Genomic DNA, 24,843 nt, shown 5'->3' with positions numbered 1-24,843 from the left:
AGTGGATACTCACAGCCCCATTTTCGATCTGTATGCTTCTTCCAGGTGACAGTCCCTTTGCCTTCCTCTTCCATTTCTGCCTTTGTGTTAATTTCTCCCACTGCAATTCGTTCAGCCGTCACTGGAGTTCCAGAATGGACAGCTCCGTTCAGATAAATCCCAAATTGAGCACCTGTTTTCTTGTCAAAAATTATTTGTGTTGTATCCATTTTGATTAATGGCATCATGACCCAACCATTTGCCCAAACTAGAAATTGGGGGGTCATCCCAAATTTCTCAGTGTTATCAAGACTACTTTCTTCATCTCATTTTCTCCTTACTCTCCATTCATTTGCTCCTACTGTAGACCAGTTGTTGCCTCTCTCCTGCCGAGACTGGATTTTCCTTGACTGTAGTTTTCCCCTCTCGCCTGGTCAGCTTGCACCAGGACCTCTCTGTAATGTGAATCTGAGCATGTTGTCGTTTTTAGCCAACCTCCTTCACTTTCTTAAAATATATTTGTGATTCCCCGTTATTTTTAAATGGCCAGCTCCTCCTTGGTTTGGCATACGTGGCCGATCCCATCTGGCCTTGCATGCCTTTCTGAACTTGCCTCTGTCCAAGCTGCGCTCTGCTCTGGACTATGCTGTGCCCTGCGACTTACGTATCTGTCTTTACACTGTCATCCTCTTCGACGGAGTCTGCTTGCCTCAATCCCTACCTCCCAACCTGGGGAGCTCCTGTTCATCCCCTTCGCTTTACATGTCGCCTCTTCAGAAGAACGTTTCCTCTTCATATGGCGTGCTGCTGCTTTTAGTGTTTCGCTTATCAAATTGCCGTGCCTTTGTTTACATGTCTGTTTTAATTAGGCTCTGAGCCTCTGGAGGCTGCATGCTATATTCTTTTTCATCTTTGTATCTCCAGTGTAGTGCCAAGAAATTTCACACATTAAAAGCCTATGTTCTGAGTAAGAAATTCTTTTTATTCATAACTTAGCTACAGTGACAACATACTTCATTAATTATAGAATGGTAATTACCATTGACAGGATGGCTTATGTGGCCAGGTGCTATAAAGCACTCTGCAAGATTTTTATATAAACTCTCATTTGCTTTTTACCACAGTATTTTAATGTAGGTAATAGTATTCCCATTTTAAGGATAAGGGAATTGAATTTAGAGAAATTAAGTAACTTAACAAGGTCACAGGGTAAGTAGCACACTGGGATTTGAACCCAGAACTGCCTGAATTTACAGCCCATGTATTTTTCACTGTATCAGTCAGCCTTGAAATGGCTTTCTGGCTTCTTAGCTCACCATAGGTTAGCATCAGCACATTAGGGAAATGAGAAAGGGGCTTGCAGAAGGCAGGCACAAATGATCTCTGACGATGAATAAAAAGTAGAAGGATGGCTACCATTAAACATTTTTAATGTAACAAGTTGAAAATAGCACAGAGACAGCAGCACAGCAGCTCTGTAAACTTTAAATCTCATCACAGGCTGTCTTTACTCAAGAGACTGTTTGATAGCTTGTGGAGACTGTTTTGTATGTATAGTTACACATAGTTTTGTGTTATTTGGTTTGTAATTAGGATTCCATACAGGACAAAAAAGTCAAATTGTGTCTGTTTGCCTTAGGAAGAAACTAAAGTATTACAATTACCTTCCAGACTTGTTTAAATTAAATAAATAGCACTCTTTTCAAAAGTATGTTTTTAAAATTGTCTGTATTTGAGTACTGTGATGCTGTGTACAAGTATATCATTTACTTATCACATCGACCCATAAGCATAACCTCATTGTAGAGATTTTAGAGATGAACAGACTAAGATTAAATAATTTGCCTGAGGTCATGATCTCTTGAGCAGTGAAGCAGATTTTAACTCAGTCTCTGACTTCAAAGCTTCAAACCACCGACCTTCCTTTCTCAATAAGCTAGTTAAATCAGCAGTACCATCTAATTGAGTATGTGTGTTAAAAATAATCACCTCGAAGGGGTTAATTATCCATCGAGACTACTTAGAGGTGAGTTTTGTCGTAGATTTTGTGGATGCAGCTCTCTCAGAGGTGAATGCTTGTGGCTAAGTAGTCCCATATTATTTCCAGTAGGTCTGATATATGCACTCTTTTGTTTACTATGTGCTTCTGTTTCACTTGCTGTGAAATACTATACACCAGGTCTCTAACTTCCCTTTCTCTGTGGTTTCCTTTCCCTCTCCAGCCCCCATTCTAATTACATCTGCCTTTGACATGCTGATAGGTTTGAAAAGCAACAATTGTGTGCCCTGTGAGAGGCTAGGATCCCTTGAACTTGAGAAAAGTATCAGCTCTAATCTTTAGAAATTGCAAGACTTATTGGGATCACTTTTCACTTCCTAATAAAATCAGCATTTTAAAAGGGGTCCTGATTCAATCTCTCTTGCAATTATTAGTTTTATGCAATTTCCTTTTTTTTTTTTTCTTTTTGAAATTACCCGTTTCCAAGTCATAAAAAGTTTGTACTTTCCACACCAGTGCTGGTGACCCAGTCAGAAAGAGAGTACTTTACCTTGTATCAGAGATAGGGGCCCTCAATAGATATGGAAAGGTAAATACAGATTCCTTTCTTTCTGTTACTCTTTCACTCTTTTTTTTTCTTTCAATATAAAATAAAAGAATATGTTTTTTGTATTGGAAGGCAAATGTTCACTCAGATATCCATGGGGTATATATAGGGTTTTCCTTTGAGATTTTAAACATTATCCTTACACTAGTACAGATAGTTAAAATGTAATAAAGCTGATTTAAGTTATACAAATAATACATGCTTATTTAAAAGATAAAGTTGCACTGAATAGAAATAAAAATGAAACTAGTGTCCATTGCCCATTCCCCTTTCCCAGGAGTATCTGTCCTTAACATAAAATTAGTAAGTATTTTAAGACAAAAAGGTACAGAAAAAGATAAAAATTAGCCCATGATTCTACTCTCTAGGTAATTCCTACTAACTTTAAAAGGTAAAATTAAATGAATGCAGATACAGATTAGAAAAAGCAACAGCCATGACTCCCTTTCCCATCCCAGTGAACAAAGCGAGCCTTTCTTAACAGGTTCACGTAATTAGTTTCAGGGAAACATTGGAAATTCACTGACTTAAAAGAAATTTCTCCTCCCAAATATCTCTGCGGATCTCTGTTTAAGATGGTCTTTGGGGAGGGGGCGTTCCCCAGCATTTGAAGTTCCTTCGCTCCTTTCTCTCTTTGAGGAGTTCTCTGATCCACAGTATGAATCTCGATAACATGCAAGGCCTGTCTCCTACCACAACAAAAGCCAAAAAGGACAAATAACCGAATTCTTCTGCCCGCACTTAGGAAATGGACTGGTAACCCAAACATTGCTAATTGGGATCTTTTATCTGGAGCTGATACAAAGACTCAAGTACAGTGAAGGACGTAGTGGCAGCAATAAAACGTCATTTCCAAAAACAGAAGTAGTGGTGTGCCCATTGCGGCATCTGTGCCCAGGTGGTTCCTGTGGCACGTTTTCATTTTATTTTACTTTTAAACCTCCTTGCTTCCTGCCCATTTACTGAGCCTGGTTCCTCAACCTGCCCAGCAATTTTGAGAGGTACTTGTAACGACTACTTAAGGCATTACACTTCTGCTAATCAGTACATATTGGTCTCTCTTCTCGCACTTAGGAGCCCCGAATTAAGTTTTACCCGCCTGTCTCCCCTGTTGTGCTGTGAGCTTTTTGAAGATAGAAATTATCTTTGTATTTCCAATATTTATCCCACTGTCTCTTATCTGCCATATAGTTTAGTTAAATTTGGGTTGAATTGGTAGTTCTCAGAATCATCCCTTCTTTTGCTGTTTTCAAAGTTGTTTATACTATATGCCTATTTGTAACAGATGTTCTTAATGTAAATGATGTGCCATTTCTTTTGAAAATAGCTCTTAAGTTTTCAAACTCTTTATTGTTTTAAACTCAGTGAACTTTAACTTTTCCACACTGCTACAAGAGTTGTGGAATACAGTTTTGACAAAAGTTGTATAAATAATAACACCAGTTTCCACATGTAGTTTTTCATGGCCATGTTTTTACAATTTCTTTTTTTCTTTCCTTTCTTTTGGGGGGGGTAGGGAGGGACGTTTTCAAATGATTAATTGAAATATTTTCCTTCGAGTTCTTAACTAGCCAGGCATTCCCCTGCATCACTGTTGATGGTGTCTGTGATGTTCTGAGGGTAGTGGCCATCAACACAGCAGCCCACAGACTGGGCAGTGTCCAGGATCTCTTTAATGGTTCCCGAGAGTTCTCTAGCTGAACATCGGTGCTGCACCTGTTGGGCAATGTTGACAGTCTCATCAAAAGTGGTATTTCCCCTGTGCTTAATGCTTCTTCACCTCTTTCTGTCTCGGGGCCGTTCCTTGAGGGCGTTGATGATCAGGGCAGAGGCAGGAGGTACAGCCTCAGTCTGGGCCTGTGTGTTCTGGGAGGTCAGTTTTGCTGTGATTCTCGGACCCTTCCAGTCACCGGCTGCTTTGGTGGTGTCATCACCAACCTTTTCTGGAGACAGACCCAGGGGGCTGATCTTGGGGGCCAGGGCAGACGTGGCACCGGCCTTCTCACCGGTGCACCTCAGGTATACGGCTCAGATCTCCATGGGGTTGAACTTTGGTGGCGGGGTGGAAGCAGCTGATGTCCGATGAGCCCGGATTCGTGGTGACCAAAAAGCGTTGTACCTCAGCTACCTCTGAGCCAAAAGGTGGAAAGCTTATTTTAGAATATCAGTTCAGAATTTTTAAAACCATACAGTCTCAGTAAAAGAAAGATAGTTTTCATGCTGGTTTCCTTGTGAAGAATGTGAATCATCAGTGCTTTGTATTGTTATTAATGCATAAATATTAAAAACTATACTTAACACCACATTACTTATTACAGTATAAAAGCATGTGGACCATCAAGCCAATAAAATTAAAAGCTTTCTAGCTGCAAACTAAGTCCTTGGAAAACACCTTTTTTATGTGTTTTTAAAGCCATCTGTAGGAGAGTAATTACACTTTTACTTTAGATTCCAGTAGACTTGGGTTTGACTACCAACCCTACCACTTAATATCCTTGGCAGAGTTATTTAATTGCATCAGACCTTAGCTTTCTCATCTGCAAATGGGGACTATACTAGTACCCAATTCATATGTCTTATCTAATTTTTGAGAGAGTGGATGTAAAATTCACCAAGCAGTGCCTAACACATTCTAACTGTAAATATTTGCCATTTGTGTTGTTTTATGTAGATGGTTTCCTAAGAGATGGATATTGTGGCAGAGACTGTATGGCTTTGTGAGCTGTGTCTGCTGTTGTGCAAAAGCAGCGTAGATGACATGTGAGCAAATGAGCGTGCCTGTGTTCCACTAACATTTATTCACAGAAACAGGCAGCTGGCTGGATTTGGCCAGTGGGTTCTTGTTTATTCTTGCATGATATTGAAGTTGCAAAAGCTGGGTTGTGTGATTTCTTTTCCCTCTAAGTTCTTAAAATAAAAAATAATTTAAATTGTGTGATCAAATAGAAAACTTATTTTGGGGATCAGCATTTCCAAAAATACGATTCAAAAATCTTTCTGGTTAAAAGATACAGAACCGTAAGGAAAAGCAAGGCATAAAAAGCCATATGTGGATGGGGGAAGAGAAAGAGAGGTTAATGAATATCTCTAAAAGAAAAAGCCTAGAATCTCTACAGTAAAATTGAACCTTAGGCAAGAGACCTAGATTATTTTGAAAATTAGGAGTTGTTCCTTGTAAATACGCAACCAGGAACTAATTTAGATCCTTAAACTGAAAGGGACCTCTACGAAATCTTCTCAGCCATCAGAGGTCATCCTTCCCCACAAACGCTTCCTGGCCCCGATGTCAGTCCTGCAGGCTGGCCCGGTCAGCAGCCCCAGACGTGAAAGGGAAGGCAGTTAGCACAGTTTTCACTGGTTCATTCATAATTCACCCAGCAGATATCAGCTGAGCACCTACAGTGCCTGACACTGTGTTCAGTAGCCGTGGAAATGCAATAATGAATAATTCTTCTGAGAATAAGTTTTCTTGGTAGGTTCAGTTACAAGGATGTACAGAACAAACAACAAATAAGATAGTTGTATGGGTTCTCAATAAATCATTTCCTTGTTTAATGGATGGCATGAATAAAACTCAGAAACAGCTGTACAGCTGTGTTAAGAAAACACAACTGTATAAAAAGAATAGACTATAAGAGCCAAGAAAAAGCTGTATGTGGTTGCAGTATAGAGAGAATCAACACCAAATCAAATTCAGATGGAAATTTTAATAGGAGAATCAATGCCAAATCAAACAGATTCAAAGTGGAAGATAATGGGAACTGAATGCTTTCTTTTTTAGTACTTTATGCCAGATACAGTCCTATGTAGTAAATTAATATACATATAGATATGCGTATAATTCAATCCTCACAACTACACAAGTAGGCTTTCTTTCCGTGTTATACTTAGGGCAATAGAAATTCAGTGACTTGCCTGGGATCCTACAGCTAATAAGTGGAAGAAGAGGATTTGATTTCAGTCATTCCAAAAAAGTAGCATTTTTGATTATTTGCATTGAAATGTTTCAGAACTATGAATGAAATACTTAGATAAAATATTGAAAATTAAGTATTACAGTAGCTAATGCATTGAGATCGAACTAGCAAAAGATAAGGAAGAGCATCCCAATTTTGAACTGATAACAGAAATAGAAGTTTTCTGAACTGAGAAGACCCAAGATTGGAAATAGAGGGTCTCCATACTTCTAGTTAAAAATTAATAAACACAGATGAGGAACAAGACATATCCTAGCTAAAACGATAAACTATAAAGATTTTTTTAATCTGTAAACTTCTGAATAAAACAATTTCGAGAAATAAAATTGACCTACCTTTAGGTTATTTGCTCTGATAGTACTGGAAAACAGTGAAACAAGCAATTCTGCTAGGAATAAAAATGTGGAAAAATATGTTCAAGCTGCCATTCATGTAGGATGGCAACAAAAAATCTTAAAACACAGGGTGGAACATAAGTAGGTCTACAGTTGTAAGTACGTGAAACAGTTTGTCCTTATATTATGTATTAATTGTTGTATTATTTTCCATATGAACAAATGTAAACCTACTTTTGCCCCACCCTCTGTATATCCCCCTTCCCACTAAGTAGATTGCTGCAGAGATCACACCTGAAACTTGAGGGATTGAATTTTTCTTTCTCTCGAGATTTCCACTTTTGCCCCCCCCCCCAACCCCCTATCCCCATTCCCCTCCTTTTTCCCTCATCCATTCTCTCATGGGTTTATTTACAGTTACAGCCTTCGGGAATGTAAACCGCTGGATCGGGACATGAGATATTTCCCAGACTACATAAGACTTTAGGAATAAATTCCATCTGTGGAGCCATGAATTATTTTCTGGCAAATGAAGCCACTTTTGATCATATTGATCTTTTGCCCAAATTGAAATACTATTACAATGTTTTGAATGGATTTTCTCAATTTTGGTAGTTTTTCTTTCTATAAATAAATACATTTCATTAAATTAAAATTTTAACTTTATGCCACCAGTAAAATTTTTTTATGCTTCACTGTTTTCAATTACAAAATACCTGTAATTAATTGCTTTTAAACTTTCCAAAGAAGAAAAATAAAGTGTGCATTTAATAAGTAAAACAATTACATAAAACTGACTTAAATCACTGAAGTAGTCATTTTGTGGGGGAAAAGCTTAGGGGAAAAGTTCTGTGCAGCTATATAGATGTGGAAATATAACATTTGGGGCCTACGAACTTCCATTTAAAAATGTTTCTTGTTAGTAAGAAATGGAGTTGCTTAACACTTTTTTTATGTCTTAAAATTACTTATAAGGAGTTATACATTACTTTTGCCTTTAACATTTTTGTAGTTCACATTTTATTCTTTGATTTCTGTGTGATAGTGGTAAGTAAATGAAAATGAATCTATAATTTGTATGTTTTTTAGAACCTTGAACAATCCTAGGTTGAGAATCCCAGAGACAGAAATACATAGTTACTTGTATAACTGTGTTATAAACAAAGGATTTTATTTTGCAGTTTTTATTCTTAATATAAGAATAAAATTTGCTCTTATTCTAAAACTTGAACCCTTTTAAAATTTGTTGCTGGAGTCTCAGCCATCACTGCCTTTCAGGAGTATCTAGCAGTAAGTTCGTCAGGGAAGAAGAACCCTCAGTTGGGAATATGTCTGACGTGACTGACTTGTTGGTTTCAGGTGATCACTTTGTTTAGGATCAGCCTAGTGCAGATTTTAACCTGTAATAAACTTTTCTTCAGAACACATTTAAAGTATTTTTTGAGCCTGCATTATCTTATATGTATTAAGTAGGTACTCATTAAAGAACTGTTATGGATACTATTATTATTCATTACTTGGAAATAAATCCATAATACTGGGAGTTTGATGCATTTGCTATGACTTTTCATGTTAACTTTGTAGAAAATATGTAGAGTAAGTTGATTTTATACTTCTCAGACCTTCTACCTTTCTGTTGTGCCATCCATTTGTCTTTCTCTGCATTGTAACATTCCAAATAAAGTATTCAAGTGTTGTCACCCTTACTGCTTGCTTTGCCCCTCAGTAGTAGTACCCCGTTAGAATCCACCACTGTGTTGTAATTTAGGATCTGGTATGTTACCCATTCATGTCACCAGTGCAATGATAAATGATTCTTTTGGCAAAGTTATATCCCACGGTAAGGACTTGACCCTTGAGGGCCAGGGTCGAGAGCAGGGCAGAGGGAGGATGGGACTGTAGCATTCACTTGATTATCAAAGATTTGTCATTTGAAAAATATTAAACATGACATTCTTAAGGAATCCTGAGTTCTAAGTGGGGGAGGTAATACTTAGCTGTAACTGAATTATTGGGGACACGGAGTCAACTATGTAAAATTTGTTAAATTTAATAGTTTTGATGCATTCTACTATCAGTCAGTTGTCCAGTATTAACTTACTTGCTGTGCTCACACATATGCTAATTTAGTCTACTGTTTGTTGAGCAGCTTTTGAGGACACTGGTTTCTTGTAACAGTACAGTATGTACTTATGCCTTAGAATTCGGTTGCAGCAACATGCACGTAGGAGATCAAAGGAAGAGAATTGTTTCTTTTCTCCCGAAGAATGGCTTAAAAAAAAAAGTTCTCTGCGGGAATCAGATGACCATTTCATTTAGAAATGGTATAAAGAATGCTGTCCCACCTGAGTGTTTATTATTCAGAGGAGCCAGTACTGGGTAATAGAGTCCTGTGAGCAGTACTGAATCTGGCAATATCCCCAGCAAACTGCACTTTGGAGATGCATATAAAAGATTTTGTCATTATGGGCAGGAAATCTGGAACTACTAAAAATATACCTCATTTGTAAATATGTGTTTACTCCATATTAAGCTATTTAGGAGAATAGTTTTAGAAAAAACTGTTTGAAAATTGGAAATAGCTGGGGAAGATCTAGTAAAAGGAAGAGTAAGATACCTAGAAAAATAGAAATACCAAGTACACTAGACTCGTCCTGACCTATTGTGTATTTGTATTGTCAATGTATTGTCTAGTGAGCTGCTAATGCTTCTTATCACAGGACACCTTGAAATGAGGTTTTTTTCCTTCACCAGTATGTATCTAACCTGTTGTCCCTTGTTTGCCTTAGACTTCTGGAAGCTGTATTGCAATGATAGTAACTAGCAGCCCACTAGAAGAAAATGTAGTGTCTGGATCATGTAAGTGATTAGCATAATAATGTCATTATAATAACAGATAAGGCAAACCAAAGACCTACTACTTGCCCTGTGTTATGAAATGAACAAAACAGTAATAATGATATTCTGATGGCCACCACTGATGTTATTTGCTGAGTATTTTGACTACATTTTCTCACTAAATTGTCATAAAAATTTTGATTTAAAAAAAGACATGAAAGATTGTTTTTGGCGGTGGTATAAATAAGATACAAAGAAATTCAAGAACTTGCCCAGGTTAGTGGGCAGAGCCAGGATTTGTCTTCAGATCTGTTGGATTCCAAAAACCGTTCTTACTCTACTACACGGACAGAGGGCTTTTTTTAAAACTATTTCTTATTTACAGTTTATATTCAGTATTCTTTTGTTTTAGATTCAGGTGTACAGCGTAGTGGTTAGATAATCATGCACTTGACAAAGTGTTCTCCACCCTCCCCCATATTTCCAGCGCCCACCTGGCGCTATACAGAGTTATTACAGTACTATTGACTGTATTTCCTTTACTGTACTTAATTCCCTGGGACTATTTTGTAACTACCAATTCGTTCTTAATCCCTTCCCCCTTTTCGCCCCGTCTCCCAACCCCACTCCCCCCTGTCAGCCATCAGTCTGTTCTCGGTGTGTCTGGGTCTGCTTCCATTTCGTTTGTTTTGTTCTTTAGATTTCACATAGGTGAGATCATATGGTATTTGTCTTTCTCCGACTGATTTATTTCACTTAGCATAATACCCCTTAGGACCATCCATGCTGTTCCAAGTGGTAAGATTTCATTTTTTTTTTTGTGGCCAACTAATAATATTCCATTGTATATATATGTACCATAACTTTGTTATCCATTATCAGCATATGGGTTGTTTCCATATCTTGGCTACTGTAAATATCACTGCAGTGAACATAGGGATACATATATTCTTTCAAATTAGTGTTTTGTATTTCTTCAGATACACCCAGAAGTGAAATGGCTGGGTCATAGGGCAGTTCCATTTTTAATTTTTTGAGAACCTTCCGTACTGTTTGCCATAGTGGTGGCACCAATTTGCTGTCCCACCAATAACGTAAGAGGTATCCCTTTTCTCCACATCCTCACTGACACTTGTATGTTGATTTATTGACAGTAGCCATTCTGACAGGTGGGACTATGATAGCTCATTGTGCTTTTAATTTGCATCTCTCTGAAGATGAATGATGTTGAGCATCTTTTCATATGTCTATTGGCCATCTGTGTGTCTTCTTTGGGGAAGTGTCTATTCAGGTCCTCTGCCCATTTTTTAATTGGACTGTTCTTTGGTGTTGAATTGTATGAGTTCTTTATAAATTTTGGATATTAACCCCTTATCAGATGTATTGGCGAATATCTTCTCCCACTCAGTAAGTTGTTTTCTTGTTTTGTTCATGGTTTCCTTTGCTGTGTAAACATTTTTTAGTTCGATGTAGCCCCATTCATTTTTTCTTTTGTTTTCATTGCCTATGGATATAGATCAGAAAAAATACTGCTAAGAGAAATGTCCAGGATTTTACTACCTCTGTTTTCTTCTAGGAGTTTTAAGTGTTACAGTTAAGACTTTAATGGATTTTGAGTTTATTCTTGTAGGTGTAAGAAGACAGTCTAAGAAGGTAGTCTCTTTCCTTCCTTCCTTTTTTTTCCCCTTTTTTTTTTTTTTTTTGCATGAAAATGAGTACTTTTTAAAAGATTGAGCAGGTAGAGAGCCCTGGCCAGATGACTCAGTTGGAGCGTTGTCCCATAGCGACGTTGCAGTTTGATTCCCTGTCAGGGCACATACCTAGGTTGTGGGCTCCATCCACAGCCAGGGCACTTACGGGAGGCAATGGATTGGTCCTTCTCCTCGCATCAGTGCACTCTTTCTCCCTTCCTCTTTGTCTCTAAGCAATGAAAAAATGTCCTTAGGTGAGGATTAAAAAAAGAGATGAGCAGGTGGAGGAGGAATGGAGTTTGAATTTCTGTTTGTATCGCTTAGCACAAACCTATTGTCAAAGGAAAGTTTTGGAACCACAGTGAGCATAGTTCAGCTCGTGCTGAGTGTGTTGCAGCTGTGACTTGACCTGATGAACTTTGTCCTTTTGTTCACTTCTGTGTTTCTACCGCTCAGAACAACGTCTAGCTCATAGTGGGGGCTCAAACTGTTGCTGAGTGAATGACCAAATAAATGACTGGTTAGTGAAAAATTCATAAGATCTAGAGCTGTGTATACGAGGATAAGAGGAATTTATGTAGAAAGAGCTTGCAGTTATTCATTATAGCCAGAAGGGAAAATCAAGATCAGATTAAGTAATATCAGGTCGAGGTGAAAGTCTTTGGCAAAACTTGGAGTCTAAATGGTAGGCAAAGAAGATTGTCCAAAGCCTGAACAGGAAAAAAAGGGTGTTAGTAGAGATGGAGTCTAGGTTGAACCGGTTCACCTTCATCTTGGCATTAGCAAACTGGCAGCAAAGGGGTCTGGATGGGGGAGGTGTAACGACGTCACCCCGCACTTGAGGGGTGTTTATGTTCTTAGGCATTACTAACTACTTATGTGGTATAAATGACAAGGAGATCAAATTTAAAAAGCTGGCAGGCCTCTTTGAGTTAATCATGTAAAAATATGGTTCATCATTTTAAGCTTCATAATTTAACTTAAATCTTTAAAAGACTTCTTTACCCTTAACACAGAATGTTGTTATTTTTCTTCCTAATTTGTTATTCAAGGGGAAGCACTCAAATCATTACACAATACCACCAAAGCTGGATATTCGTTTGCCAGTTTTAAGATGAAAGATGAATTCAGCAACTAGCTTGGCTCTTAGACTTTGACTCAAAATACTAAGACTGATTTTTAAAAAGAAGCTTGGAGGTTTTCTGTAGTTAGTCCTGAAAGTACTGTGTGTTGTTTTTCTTTTGTTTTCATTCTAATGAACATATTTACAGGAATATATTTTGAACACTGTTTGGTTTGGGAGTAATTATTCTATATATTGGTTTTTTTCTTCAGGCATTGAAAACTGTTAAATGCACTGTTAATACTGATTTTTATAAAACTGCACAAGACTAGAAAAATAGTTCTTTGAATTTGAATTCAGATGTTCTGAGTTTAATTTTCTTTGGAAAGAAGGTAAAATAGATGATATTTCTATACAGAAATTTTCAGTGGATTTTTAAATTTGTAAGGATAGTCATGAAAAGTTATCAGAATTAGTATACTAAAAATTTTTTTTTATTGTTGCAGGATGTAGTCAAAATTAAAAGTGTTTTCAAAGTCTAGGATAGAGTAAAAAAACTATGACAGACATTAAAATAACTCTCAAAAGCCCCATTGGTTTTTCGTGTTGGCTCTCTCTATAAGTAATATTCTTATCTTTAAAATAATGTTTATCTTTATTTTCAAAAGAGTGTATAATTCTAATACTGAGTTTCTCTTTACTCCATCAGTAATTGAGGACATTTAGTATTGGTTTGGTTGTGTATGCTTGTGTATTATGTGTTTTTGTGTGGTTATTTTATTTTTATTTATTCCTTTGGGTTTTTTGTTCTGTGTTGTGCTCATGATAAAGCTTTTGGTACTGATTTTCAGTGTTATTGCATTTGGTTTAGAGAATGGGTTACATAAAGTTTTAAACTCTGGAACGTATTGAGGGGTTTTTTTGGTCTCCTATAAAGTTTTGAGTGGAAGTAGGTGTACTTTCTGTCTAGTCCAAAGTTTGATATACATTAATTTAGTCTCATTAATCAAGCCTGCTATATCCTTACCTGCCAAAGATCGAGATTATTATGATGGTCCCTTATTACACTGCTTTGTCAGGTTTTTGTTTTGTTTTTTGATATTCTTCAGGTATAGGTTAATAAGTAACTTACACACTTGTAAAATGAACATTTTTGTCCATTTACTTTTTTTTGCTTTGAATTCTACTTTGTCATATATTAATATTAGTTTTACTAGTTTTTTTAGACATATGTCCCTTATATATTTGCCCATTCTTTTATCTTTTTCACATTTTCTTGTGTCGTTTTTTCTGGGTGTTTCAATAGCAGCTTCTGGTTGAATATTTGTTGTTTTTAGTTGTTAAAAAATACAAGATTCTTTATCTTGAAACCTGAGAGTTCACATTATTGTCATAAATTGGGGGGGGGCTCTGCCCACAGGGCCCCCCCCCCCCGCCAGCCACAGATGAGAATAAGTCTACCAAGACATGATCTGCTTGGGGAGGAAAGGTGGCCGATCTCTCACAGGAGAAGGGCCAGGAGCCTGTTCCTCAGTGGGCTTTTATTGGGTTCATTTGCACAAGAATACAGGTAAAGCTAACAAAGAACTCTTGAGGGCCTATTTTGAGTTAGGGTCAGATAGCTAAAGAGCTGTAAAACTTTGAGGAACAAACTAACTTCTTGCTGGGACCCTTATCATTTAATTGAGAGCATTCTAAACAAAGCAGGTTTCACAGGATTTTACATATTCCTTCTTAGGTCTGATCACCTGGGGAACCGCCCTTTCCAGCACAGGGCTGCACCATCCTCTGTCATTGTTTCAGGCTTAAGGCATTGTTTTAGGCTTAAGACAGGCAGGGGAAGTAAGGTAGCCAAGAGATTAGGAGACTTCTTCCAGACAGAATGAGGACTAAGGCTTTGTCAAAGCCGAGTGACGAGGGTCCATTACCCCCTTTTGCCATATCCCCTAAAGTCCTTCCTTGGAGGCCTCATACATGATCATGCCTATCTTAGGTTTTCCCCCCCTTGGGGAATCTTACCCGTCATTGGCTAACCAACCAAGCATTGAGGGCCAATTATGGATGAAGTAAAAGGAGCAGGAGCAGCGCTCCTGCCAGGGAGATAAGCTTTTGTCTCCTTGGCAGCTTACAGTCCAAGGTCGCCCACCCAGCCTTAGCCTTGGAGGGGGTTACAGCTTCTGAAACCAGTCAGGGCAGTTCCCAACAATAAATGATCATTTTAAATCTTCTGCTTTTATACTTTGAATTTATTTTCTTTAAGCTTTCATTTTGGCACAACCTTTCCCACCTTTTTTTTTTAGCTCTAGGAATTTATTTTCTTGGCCTTTTGCACCCCAGGACTTGGGATGTATTCATCTTTTTTAGGTCTACTGGCCTTTAAATTTCATCAGAAAAAAATGTTTGAGTTTAAATTTTGCTAAGTTAACAAATAAGCAGTAGCTTTTGCTTTTAGTTTTTTAATACAAAAATATCTGCATTGCTTTAACTGATTATAAAGTAATGTATGTTCATTTTAAAAATACATCATGTTATTGAAATTCAGAAAGTGAGAATATCCTCATAATCCTGTTCTCTGAAAATGACTACTAACAAATTTGTCCTATACATCCTTTGAAATTTTATGATTTTATATACCAGCATATGCTGCTTCTAAGTTTTGAAGTTTTGGGCAGGTTACCTTCTCTGTGCCTCAGTTTCCTTGTACAGTAGTAGTAGCACCAGCCTCCTGAAGCTTTTGTAATAATTAATGAATAATTCTGGAAAGTATTTGTAACAGTGCCTGGCACATGATAAGCTTTCAAGGAGTAAAAGCTATTTTTATTTTAAATGATTCTACATAATATTTCACAGAGGATATGTCATCATCGTATGAAAACCTTCAGCATACGGTATTTTGTGTAAATGGGTCACTTAATCAGACCCTGTGTCTGACAGAATCTACTGTGGTTTTTATGTCCTCACCCACCCTTTTTTTTTTTTTTTTAATTTTTATAAAAGTATTTGACCCAAGCTGACAGAATATGCCGGGGAGCAAGATCTGAAATGCTCCCCACTGCTTTCTGTTGTATATAAATGGTGATTATATGTGCTTAGTAGGTTGTGTATCTCCGCTCTCAAAACTTATTTTTGACATCTACATTTTAAAACCATATTTGCTTAAGTAAAGGCTCGCTTTTCTCTTCATCATTAATTCTTTTATGCCCAGACTCCCCATTCTGAGTCCTAATTTGACTTCATAGCTTTTGCTTCACTGGAGCAACAGGTCTCAAGGAGCTGTGGATCACCGGGGGCCCTGAGAGCTTTTCAGGAGGTCAGTGAACTTCATACGCCGTTAAGTTAAAATCTACCAGTCCAGAGAATGCTGTGAATAGGTCTATTATCCGTTCATGATGTCTAGACTAGTTCTATAATATATTAAGACTATTTGTTCTTGTCACTGTGATGACACTTACTGATGGTACAAAAGCAAAAGCGAGTGAAACAGCTCTGTGAAACAGAGCGGTGGGGCTGCTGGTCATAGTGAACGTAACCCCCCCCCCCCCCCGCCCCCCAGTGAAAAACTATGCCCGATTCACTTCAGAATGCCCTTGATGAAGCCACTAAAAATTCACTTGTATCACAGTAAGTCCTGTTTATGCAGCACATTCCTTTAATATTCTGTTTGAAGAAATGGAAATGTCCATAGAGCACATCTGCAGTTGGAGTCACAACCTAGATTAGCCAGTTTTTTTTTTAATGGACTACTATTTTTGTTTGAAAAGAGAAACAACTGACAAGCTATAAATTTGGTTATTCAGACTTGAATACTTGGCTGACATTTTCTTAAAAATGAATTTAGTGGGTCTGTTGGTTTATGGAAAACAACTGATACTTTTTAGTTCCAGTGTTAAAGTTTGAGCTTTCAAGAGAAAATTCAAACGTTTATGTATCTGCCATTTTGAGCCCGTCAGCCTCCCAGTACTACAGGCTTTTGTGATGGTGGTATTAGCAGTGACGTCAGTGAATGCGATTGTTTTGATATTGTATTAAAGAAATTTTTCAGCATCTGGAAGATTCATAACTCCTTAAACCAATATTTCTAAATGACCAATGCATAACATTACAAAATCATGCATGGATAAAAGACCCATTCTGAGTGCAAGTAGACTGATGGGTTTTAATTAACAGTATAAAGTTCATTGCTAGTTCAGATTCTTCACTGCCAGTAACCTTTAGCAAACTGCCACCTGCTGCGTTTTGGGGTAATGTCAAAGAAGAATATCCATAATTAACTGAAAAGATGACTAAAAATGATTTACTAGTTCAACTAAGTATCTGTGGGAGGCCAAATGTTCTTTCTACAATTCAGCCAAAACAATATATCAAAACAAATTGAATATGGAAGCAGATATGAGAATCCAGCTGTCTTCTATTAAAACAAAGATTAAAAAGATTTGCAAAAAGAAAAAAAGCAATACAGGACCATCCTTCTCACCTTTTTGGAGGAAAATATAGTTATTTCTTAGTTTTAAAAATCTCAATTATGTTAACGTGTACTTCTTCCTGTGTTATTTCTAAATGAATTGATACATATTTAAAAGGTTTTCTACTTTAATTCCTAATTTCATAAATACCCATAGCTATAACCCATGTAAGTAGGGAAACTGACGTTCTGAAACTGAAAGGTGGGAGAATTGCTTCCCTACAAGTCGGGGTGTGCCCCTCGTTGCCGCCTCCGACCTTCAAGGGAGTGCGGGTGGTGTCTCTTCTGGTTTGCTCATACCCAAGACTACCTTTACACAGGAGTATTGATTTGCTTGTTGTAGAATGCACAAATCCTGATTTATTCTTTCCAAGTTATAGATCACAGATTCTCTACCTTCTGCCTACCTCCAACATATTTAAAAGACATTTCACACATTCTACTGTTAGTGTAAGCATCAGTAACTCTCCTTAGAGGATTATACCTGATCCCAAGCACCAAACATCATCACTCTAGTTTCTCTTTCTTGTCTTCGGGAATTCAGTGTTGCATGAGAGCAGGGTCATTTAATTTTCTGTAGTGGTAATGTCTTTTTTATTGTTTCTTTCATTTTTGCTTGTTTCATCCTTGTAAAACAAATTGCAAAGCTGTATTAATAGGTGGATGTCTACTGATTTTCATCTGGAATACAATGAGCATTTACGATATACAGACTCAGGTCTTTGCTGAGCTCAAAGTTTTATAACTTTCTGTTTCGTTGGTTCTGGTTATGGCTCATGTATAACTTCACACCTGTTATAATCTTTTTTAAATCATTTTTATTTTTTTATCATCTCACTATTCTGTGAGAATTTAAATTTGTTCTCAGTTCTTAATTGAGTTTTCTAATTTGAATATTGTTACCCACCTCTACTGACTTTGGTGCACATTTTATTTTTGCAACTGCAGTTTTCATTTCCTTGCTACATTTTACTTTCTCAGCCTGCTAGCTTTCTTTTCAGATCAGCCTGCATTTCATTTTGTTCACTTGATATGTTTGCCTGTTCTCTTCTTAAGATAATTTTTTCATAGAAACCATGTCTTACGGATTCCATTTTCATTGTACTGTACTTTTTAAAATTAACTTTCTTGAGTTTTCAGTTTAATCGTTTTTATTTTGCCATATGATTGGGGGGGGGGGGCGGGCTTTGCCCGCAGAGCTCCCCTGGGCCACCACAGATGAGAATAAGTCTACCAAGACATGGTCTGCTTGGGGAGGAAAGGCTGACCAGTCTCTCAGAGGAGAAGGCCTTGAGCCCGTTCTTCAATGGGCTTTTATTGGGTTTAGTTTGCATAGGAATACAGGGCGTATATGTAAAGCTCATCAATCATTGTCAGGCAGTAATGATCAAGGAATAGATAACGTTCAAAGAACTATTAGGGCTTATTCTGAGCCAGGGTCAGATAGAATAATGCCAAAGGGCCATGAAACTTTGGGAAACAAACTCATTTTATGCTTGGACCCTTATCATTTCAATTAGGGCAGGCCTTCCCTGATGGCCCCTTTGCAGTGGTGCCTGTCTTAGGTCGTTCCTTCCTTGAGGAGTCTTACCCGTCATTGACTATCCAGCCATGCCTCAGGGGCCAAGCAGGGTGAAATAAAGGGCGCAGAGGCTGTGCCCCTGCCGGGAGGATAACTTTTGTCTCCTTAGTGGCTTATGGTCACAAGGGTTTTTTTACTCAGCCTTAGCCATGGGGGGTTACAGCTTTTGAAACCAGGCAGAGTGGCTCTCAACATATGACTAGTTTTTTTTTTTTTTTTTTTTATACGCCCATATTGTTTTTCTTCAGCTTTTTTCTCTTTTCTGCTTGTTTTCCCAGCAGTTGGGACAAGCATATCAGGGAATGCTCCTCTGAGAATATGTTACTTAAACAGGAGGTCAGTTTGCTTTCTTCAGTTTGTGGACACAGTTTAGATAAAGTCAGAACTTCCAAACATCCTGTATTAACATTAGAGTTTAATGTGTTTCTGTTGGTTTTAATTTATTGCATAGTTAAAAATATAAAGTATTCAATTTAATATTTAATTTCCAATCTAAAACTTATTGATGGCACACTCACCCAATTTTAAAGACAATAATCAGATCTTACTTTCAGTGAATTTCACTATTCAGTGTTCTCTGAATGCAGCATGATTTAATTCTGTACTTCATACTTTAGCATCTTGACCCAGGCATATATTAGTTTCAGTAGTAAAGCCAGGTATAGAAATGACTGTTAGAATTTTACAAAGGACATAATCAGTCCGTATATACCCTTCCCACTCACCAATGTTAAGGGGTTTTTTTCCTTCCTGTTTTGTGTCTCAATTTCATAGATGTTAAGATACAGGAAAATGTGTGCTTGATAATCAATGAAATATGATATTATTATGTTCTGTAAAATAAGAACTTTAATGTTACAGGGCATTTGGTATTCATTTTTATGTCCAGAATTAGGAGGAAATTTAAATATACTTGATAAAATATTATTGCTTTTAAAAAACATTTAAAAAAATATTGCTTGATATATAGCTTTCAAGATTGACAGCAAGATATCTCATATGCTATTGTAAATAATACTAAATAATGTTAACTTTTTAAAGCAACTAGTTTCATAGGAAAAAACAAGCACAGTAAGGTAATAATAATGGTGATATTTAGGGTGGTAGGACACACTAGAAGAAACATGCAAAATTGATCAAACTTCCAAATTTGATCTAATGTACATGTTACTTTTTCTATGTGTGTGGTAGTGGGATTGTTTGTAACACTTAACAAGGGAGTGCTCAGAAATAAGTCCTGCTATACTAATTTTCTTTTTTGCAGTTCCTAGATTGTTAGGTAAGAGAAATCTCAAATACTTGGATGTTTTGATTTTATGCTAGGGGGAATGATGGGAAAAGATGACTGGATGAGAGTGCAATGGACTAGACTGAAGCCTGTTCGGGTGGCAGCACCCAAACATACTGCCCCTTTATATAGTGAACTGAGAGCATTCTCCTGAACACTGGTGGGGCTCATCTTTCAGTCTTACTGGTTATTTTTAGAAACACTTTAGGTGGCCATGATGAAGGTAGGTAAGGTAGGTGCAGCTGGATAAAGACTAACAAATTTCTTTTAATAAGAACCTGGAAAGAATTTGCAGCCTGGAAAAATAAGGTGACCATTATAAGATGAAATTTAATACAGTTAATATGATGGTCCTACATATATACACAGAAGATTGGTAACTGAAGTTCAGGATAACAGCAAATCATATAGAAAAACATACATTTTAATTGCAATGTAATGTGGCTGCTAAAAATAATAATAATCTAATGTGAAAATAGGGACTGCTTGTTTCATGTGTCCCCAAGGGACACAACCAGAACCAGTAAACAGTGATTTTCCAGCATCTAAAGCAGGAATGGATTGCTCAGTTAGGTCTTGAGTTCCCTTTGTTTAGAGAAGTTCAGCTGTAGGTTGGGTATACACAAGCAGGGATTCAAACACAGAATGGGTGGTTGAATTAGATGGCACTTGGAGTCCTTTTCAACACTGAGATTCTGTGGCTTTTCAGAACACTCAGCAATGTTATTAAAGTACCTCTTTATGAAGTGGCAGTTGTCTTGATAAGCAACAAGTGACATAGTATGACAAAGATTGTATAAAGAACTACACTAATTCATTAAGTTGGACTGTTATGCACAAGTCACCCATACACATTGTGAGTGATGTGTACAAAGAAGGCATTGTCCTTTCCTTAATGGAGTTTCCATTGCATTTCATAAATAACAAATACCTAATTAAATAGATAAAGGTAGTTAAGAGACATAGGAACAAGAACTGTGAGAATTAAAAGGAGCAAATTCTTTATCAAGAGTATCAGGGAAAAGTTTTATGGAGAAAATAGACCTTGAAAAGTAGAATTTGAGTAGATCAAGACATGGGCGGAAATTGGGTATCGTGCCAGAGGAAGACAACCACATGAAGTTCGCCAAAAGTGGGAAAGCACTGGTGTGTCGGGAGCAGTATATGAAGGAAAATAAAAAGGGCAGAAATGGTATATTGCTGTTAATTTGGAGCTGATGTGAGTGTCACCATGAGGATTTTCTGTTCAACAAAAGGGAACAGCTGGAATTTTTTGCATGATCATTTACTCTTTAGTAACATTAATCTACTTGATTCATATTGTTAAAATGCTGAAGGTAGAAAAATTGGGTAGGAAACTATTCAAGTGAGAATTAGTGAGGCCTCTGGTAATAGTAATAGTAGTGGTTGATACTTATTGAGTGCTTTCTACATACCAGGTACCTTACATTATTTCAGTGAAGCCTCACAGCAAAACTGTGTACGAGACACTTTCCGAATTAGCACCTCTTGGATTTCCAGTTGCCTTATGGGAATTTCACACACCATAACATACTGATTGATTTCTTCAGGCATATTCTCTCATGTTCGTGTGTGTGTGTACATCACACTCTCCAAATCAATAGACACCATGTTGAATACTGGCTTATTTCTTAATTTAACATTTTATGATATGCTATCAAAATTAGTTATCAATCAGAGAGTACCACATTTGGCATTGTGAAGTGTGATTTTATTTAAGAATATAAGATGTAGTCTCTGACCCCTAAGGACCATTAAAATTTAATACTACAAAATATAAATACACGAAAAGCTAAATTGCAATAAAAAACAAATTATCAACAAAGTCATTGATCATTCCCCTCATTGAAGCTCCTTTATCTTCCCAAGTAGGCAGGCAGCAAACCGGTCAAGTCAGATCTTCCTATTTTATTCCAAACACGTAACACAGTGCCTGATTTATAGTAGGCTCAGTAAATGTTTGTTGAATTAAACCTAATTGTAAATAGTGTGTCTTTTTCTAATGCTGTGTTTCTTCATCTGTTTTTTAGAGATTTTATTTATTTTTAAAGAGCTGGGAAAGAGAGGGAGAGAAACATCAGTGTGTGGTTGCCTCTTGCATGCCTTCTACCGGGGGCCTGGCCCACAACCTAGGCATGTGCCCTGACTGGGAATTGAACTGACAACCCTTTGGTTTGCAGTCCTGCGCTCAATCCACAGACCTACACCAGCCAGGGTTCTTCACCTTTTCATACCTACTTTTGTTAGTAAAACAACTCAGAATAATAATAGACTTTTAAAAATTTGCCTTTGAAAGACACGTACATAATTTTTTACATTGCTCATGCTATATTAATCTTCCTGCTCAATTCCACTTTGTGTGGAAAGTTGAGCATACTGTAGGGGCCATTTTCAGTATCAAAACTCCTGAGCTGTTTTGTTCTCATAGCCAGAAGTACAGAAAAACCTTTTTTCTTGGTCTAGAGTATAAGAGTGGAATGGGGGAACAATTGTAGACTGACACGATCACCAGACGTGTTTAACCCATGGAAGTAAAGGGCACGAAAACCAACTGTAAAAGACTGTAGAGGTTATCTCCTCCAGCCACTGATTTTCCAGTGAGGAAACAAGGTCTGCCGAGCTGGTGGGCAGTAGCCGAGCGCACTAGAGCCAAGGGCTTCTGTCTGGTGTTCCTTCCACTCACTGTTTAATACCACTTCTCATAAAAGTAGAACTCACGTACGTAGTGAAAGGTAGGTAAGACTTAGAGACCTAGGAAAATGCATTCTAATAGAGGAGAGAGGGTTATTACATCTCAGGGGTCATGGCCCCTTTTGAGGATCTAATGAAAAATGACATGGATTCTACCTAGAAAATTATATATACACATGCAAAAGAATTTGTAGATCCTTTGACAGTTGATTCATATATTATCTAGTGGCTCTCAAGAGGAAAGGTACAGAATCAGTACTCATCATACTGTATCTGGCACCAGAAATAGAGGAGACCACATTAGATTTCAGAGCACTGTGCTCTGTAGTAGTCAGCTGTGTTTCTTCCAAGGAAGTACTCTTAAGCCATCGAGTGAACACGGGCCAAATGCCTGAAGAATCGATGGGTGATCAGGAGGGGAAAAATAGCTATGGATTTTGGATTGGATTGGATTTGGTTTTTATATTAAAACAAATGACACATATCTGTGCATATTCATTTGTATATATTCGTATGAGTTTTTAAATGGCTATGAATGTTAACTGGCTATTTCAGAGAAAGTGGAATCTTTCCTACAGATTCAGGGAAGCATGTATTTTTTTCTCCTTGTTATTTGGAGTACTTCAGTGAAGAAGTACTGGGTAGAATTAGTGGGGCAGGCTATTTTGCATTTTGTGAGGGGGTGAGATATATAGCAATTACTACTTATTTTGTCAAGCCAGTTTATCAGTGAAGAGTAAAGTTTTTGTGGGTAGGGACCCACAATCTTACATTTTTTGTATCCTTAGCGTACATAGCAAAAGGGTAGGAACCTGGTATCTCATTAGACATTGGTTGCTTCATTGATACTAAAAATAGAACTAGACCATTACACCAGTAAGTTGCTTGTCAAATAGAATTTATTGCTATAGCTGAGGCTTTTGTCTATTTAGTACTTGGGAAATGAAACATGACTAGCTTTCTCAAATGCCAATAATGCCATTTAATTTTCCAAAAGTTGAAAAACTTGTCCAGTGTCCAGCCCTAAAGTGTCATGCTTTGGCATTGGAATAAATCAATAGCATAATTATTAAAATCTCCTCCCCACATTGAACTTGCCAACTTATTGATGTAAGCTGTTAGTCATGCGTCGTAACTCCTTTTCTTTTTTTTAATTCTAAGAATAATGCCTGTTAGGACTGGTGAAGGCTCAGAGGAGCTAATCTTGGGTTGTTAGAATGTAGAGCACTCTTAGGACTCTTCATGGGTTCCATTTGATTTTCAGTTTCACACAGACTTTCCCCTCCCCACCATAATCCAAGCCCCGTCTTGTCTGCAAGGCATAGAGAGCATGGTCACCACGGCAGTTCTGGGCAGGGTATATTTAATTTAAACTCACCAGAAAACAGGAAGTAATATTATTTCATGTCTGCAGTATTACATGTGTATTACATATATGGAATAGACCATATTTAGAGAACATAAGAATAGCTTCAAAACAACTTACAAGAAAAATATAGTAAAATACAAATATAATAAAAATTATGTTGTGTATTGAACAGCCAGCAGGCTTGTTGTTGCAGTGAAAGGAAGGAGAGTAAAGTGAAACTGGATAAATTATTCTTGCTAAAAGGGAAGGGTGAAGCTGGAATGGGCCTGGGATGTGATGACAAGTTAGGTTTGTCCGCCTGCTTTACCTCGACTGTATGCGGCAGGTAGCTGTGTGCGGTTATTTGTGGCCTGCCTGGTTATTCGCCCACATATCAAGGTAAGAATGTGATTGCTACCAGATTCTGTGGCAAATATTACTGCGTGATGTCTTTTAAAGCTATTATGTAAACTTTATCCCTAAAGAAGTAATTCTTAAAAATTCTATAATCAAGGTATTTCTATGGAGCTACTATTACAAGACTGTGTAAGGACAACCAAATTTATCAACTGTTTGAATTCTGTATGATGACTAAGATTCCAAAAATTTGTCTTAAAGATCTCATAGAAGTAGATGAGTCAGGAGAGGAAACAGTGAAGCCCCAGGCAGAGAGTAGGAGGAAAAGTACAAAAATGTGGCCTCGCTGAAGCCAGGGGAAAGAGTGTTAAAACAAGGAGGGAGTAGTCAGGGTGGTCATCAGTCCCAACCTGGAGGTCATTGACCTCAGCAGAAATGGTTGTGTTATGGTGTTTAGGGTGGAAGTCAGATTAGAATGGAAGGTGAGAAATTGGAAATAGCAATTACAGATGATGCCTTTTTGGAAACTGTAGGGGTGAAAGGAGAGGAAAGCGAACAGTAGCTAAAAGGTGGGTGTCAGATCCAAGTAGAGGTTCTTGTGCTGC

General features: G+C 37.5%; 1 protein-coding gene and 1 pseudogene across 1 annotated transcript in view; one reads left to right on the top strand and one right to left on the bottom strand.

Annotated features, from left to right (window-relative positions):
* Positions 1–24,843, top strand: part of MTPN (myotrophin) — a 53,524-nt gene that overhangs the window by 3,698 nt on the left and 24,983 nt on the right. The window lies entirely within an intron of this gene.
* Positions 4,149–12,291, bottom strand: LOC114507921 (annotated as a pseudogene).

Source organism: Phyllostomus discolor, chromosome 10, assembly GCF_004126475.2.
Source record: "Phyllostomus discolor isolate MPI-MPIP mPhyDis1 chromosome 10, mPhyDis1.pri.v3, whole genome shotgun sequence".
Taxonomy (NCBI): domain Eukaryota; kingdom Metazoa; phylum Chordata; class Mammalia; order Chiroptera; family Phyllostomidae; genus Phyllostomus; species Phyllostomus discolor.
Note: the sequence above shows the minus strand (reverse complement) of the source record. Positions and strands in the feature narration are given on the sequence as shown.